Source organism: Panthera tigris, chromosome B1, assembly GCF_018350195.1.
Source record: "Panthera tigris isolate Pti1 chromosome B1, P.tigris_Pti1_mat1.1, whole genome shotgun sequence".
NCBI lineage: Eukaryota > Metazoa > Chordata > Mammalia > Carnivora > Felidae > Panthera > Panthera tigris.
Window position 1 is genome coordinate 142,521,417 of NC_056663.1, and position 3,894 is coordinate 142,525,310.

Genomic DNA, 3,894 nt, shown 5'->3' on the forward strand with positions numbered 1-3,894 from the left:
TTATCCATTGAGCAAGCACATTTTTCCCCCGGGATTTCGCAGACTAAATGAGCTAGACACATTTTTTTCTTTCAAACGCCAAGCGAATAAGATATATTTCCAGATATACTCTGAAAGGTAGGAAACAGCAAATTAAGCAACATTCAGGCAATCCTCCGCATGGTGGTGGCATTTCTGACAGACCTGACAGAAGTTTTAAGGTTGAAAAAGTCATATGAATAAAGACAATATTGTAATATTGTAATAGTGTAATATTACATTGTAATATTCTTTTTGTAAAAAGAAACATACCTTAGAGATGATTAATGGTTCTCCGTGCTCCAGGCCACCTTTCAAAGTAAAGCCCCAGGGAGCTCCTCCCTGCAGGAACGCTTCCAGATAAATGTACCTGCCCTTGGGGGTCCTGTTGGGGTTCAGTACGGCAGTAGTCTTATCCAGGTTCTCTGTGGCCTTCATCATGCCCAACACATGATCCCTGGAGTTAAATTTTAAATGCCTGAAGCAGATTCAGAGTAGTGTTTCTATTCACAACACCTCATCCCATCCTTCATGATACTCGCCGGCCAAAATAAAGAGGTTTTGAGAAACAAATTCTTTCAGATGTAAAATGTTCTTCTGAACTTAAGTCCAAGATGCTGAACCAGGAGGACTTTTCACTCCAACATTTCTGAATGTAAATTCTCCTCCTGGGATCCCGGGATCTCACTGAAGCCCCCCAGTGCTCTATATCTCCCCACTCTGTTCAAAAAACAAAAAAACAAAAAAACTTCTTTCTGTGTTACTCCCAAGACGGCTTTTATTTCGCATGCACACACCCCAAAACTTTTTCTGTACGTTTTCCAGAGAAAATTCAAAATCAAATTCTCCAGAGAGAATTGCAAAAACTCAAACAAATACCTAATTTTTGATTGATTATCAACCCTTTCTTCCTCTCCGAGTGAAATTTACCATTACAATAGCCTCCCCTCTCCCCCTAGAAGTAGCTTTAAAAGAAAGAAAGCACTTACTATGCTTCTGCTGGCTTGAGAATTTTCTAACTTGTCCCCAAGAGACAGAGCTGTGCTAAAACTTTTTGCTTATGTTTTTCAGCTATAAGATCATGGTTTGCTTCTTGCAAAAAAAAAAAAAAAAAAAAAAAGTTTTTGCAGGATGGACAGAAAAATGAAAAAAGCATGGCAAGTTAATCCCCAGTGGAAAAAAATATCCAGGAGGCGGCTGAGTTCTTTCTTTGGTATTTTCAGTGATGATCAGCCACTGCTGCTGCCACAGCAGCCACTTGCCTCCTCTGCGTGAAAGAGCAAGGAAGTGAGAGGAAAATGGATTAAGGCAAATAGAGCCACTGCAACCTTTCTGCACAGTGAGCCCTGCCATGCAGAATTCGGTTCAGCACAAAAACTTGACCAATCCAAACAGTCGCACAGCTGATAAAACGTAGAAAGTTAAAAATACCATACAGATGGCTAATTACCAAGGAGTAATTACATAGAATAGCTCCCACCTTGTACCAATTAAAGCGGAATCCCTGGGGGTGAGACACAGGCATTGGCATTTTTTAAAACTCTGGGCAATTCCGCCGTGCAGCCAAGTTTGAGAAGCAGTGCCTGAAGCAGTTTCAGTAAACATTTAAGCGTCAAGGTGGTGGCACGAGGGCTTTGTTTTTTTCGTTAGCAGAAAATACCAAGTGTAATACATGACCAGCTTCTCAGCTTGAAATTTGACTCTCCAATCAAATTTCTGCTTGCTTGACTCAAAACAAATAGGAAGCAGGCTTTCTTCTACATTTTAATTGTTATCTACTCCAAGACTATTGTCCATTCTTTAAATGAAAAGAAATATTCTTAATGCCTGGCAAGCAGTAGGTACTCACAGCTGAATGCTATTCTAACTTCAGGGTGTCAATAGAATTTTGTAATAATGTTACATACAATTTAACATGACTTCTTTTGATTAAAAATTTGAACAGTGCAAGGTAACTATATATTTTACAAAGAGGTTCAGCCATTAAATTATTAGAACAATTTAGAATTATTTCCAAGGGATATGTTTGCTAAAACTTTTTCTATTTAAACGTATGTGATAATATGAGTTTTGTTGGTAATTGAGGTTAAAAATTACTGTGGGTTTGGATGCCAATTTAATTTGAGTGTACTTATAATTAATGAAAATATAATAGAGAAGCAGACATAGTATGCAAATAAGTCCAGGTGATATTCAATGTACAACATACAAGTATTATTTGATTTTCAGCAGTAACTTCATCTGAAGGGCTCCATGACCAAAAAAATGGTAAAATCTCATTTTTCTGTAATGATAATATTTTAGTGGAAATACAAAGCATACCAAGTGAAAGTATATGTAAATATTGTCTGATTCTTAATAGTAATTTATATAATTTTTATTGTTCTCTCCTTTTGCAGCTCAATCTATAAATTAAGAATAAAAGGAGAAACATTGGCTTTTCACTTGATTATTCAAAGTGTGTGTGTGTCGTTAAAGAATTCCTAAGTAAATGAATAATTTTTTTTCTGAAAATTATTTTCTGTGGCATTTATGATCTTACTACTAATTCACTTTGTAAAAAGTGGGATTTTATAGAATCAACATTTAATATTAAAAGTAATAAAGCTGAAAACAAAAGGCAAAAGAAAAAGGAAAAAGGTAAGCAATGAAGATATACCACTTGGTGCTTATAGACTGATGAAAGCTCTATTTTATATTCTTGTCAAAAATATTTAGGAACTAAATATTAAATGAAAATTGATATATACTCTGAAAAAAAATGTCAAAATTCATTTGGCAGATATGTAGAATAGCAACAGATAGATCAAAGTTAGACAACTTTTTTCCCCATCTTCCACCGCTCAGAGTCAAAGAATGTATCCTTGTTTCTAGAGGTAAGCACATAGAGGCCAGTAAAAGGTTAACCGATGTGGCCAGAGTCATCTTTGAAGCAGCATAAACAGGCATAAAATTAAAATCTTCAGACACTTAGGAATGGAATCTCAGTGTAAGGTAGGTCTTTTGCATAATTTATGGAAAAAAAACAACTTTCTGTGAGGCCAGCATTGCTAATTCATAGGAAGAACTTTTGTTAGGGCACATAATTGGGACCCAAACTCTAATTAGAGAATGAAATTGGACCCCAGCTCCTCCCAAGGGAAAGAGAAACAGCCCTATTGTCTCAAGATGCTGACAGTAGAAGGGACAGGATTCTGAGAACAGTGTAGTTTTCTTTCTAAATCTTTGGCTTCAGATTCAGGCGTTCTGATGAAGGATTTGCTTTTTGTCTGTCTGGTATCTCTCTGGGGAGCCACTCCTCCACCTATCCTGTGGTGCTGGTGGGCTGACCCTGCTCTTGGGCTCCAGGGGTGGACATATGATCCAGGCATCAACTGCCCTTTGGCTCAAATGATTGGCATATGGATGGGCATGTGACTCAAGCTGGGCCAATGTAATAACTAGAAATTGTATCAGAGCTATCGCTAAGGAGCATTCTCTCCTATGGGATTGCTAAACTGATAGGTTTAGCAAACCTGGAGTTGCTGGAGGCCATCCTTGCAGTCACAAGCCTCAGAAGAAAGACAACCCCTAGGAAATCAGTTCAAGATAACGTAAATCGGTGTTCTGGGTCCAACCAGACCTCATTTAAACCAGCAGCAACTCTCTCACTTCTTGGTTTCAGGACGATTTTAGCTTAAAAATCAATAATCTTAAAAATTATTGAGGACTCCAAATAAATTGTTTATGTGTGTTATATCCATCAGTGTTTCCTGTATTAGAAAATTAAAACAGAAAAGAACATTTAAAATATTTATTAATCATTTTAAAATAGAAAAGCCATTATATGTTAAAATGACTAACACATTTTGCTGAAAATAACTGTATTTTCTCAAA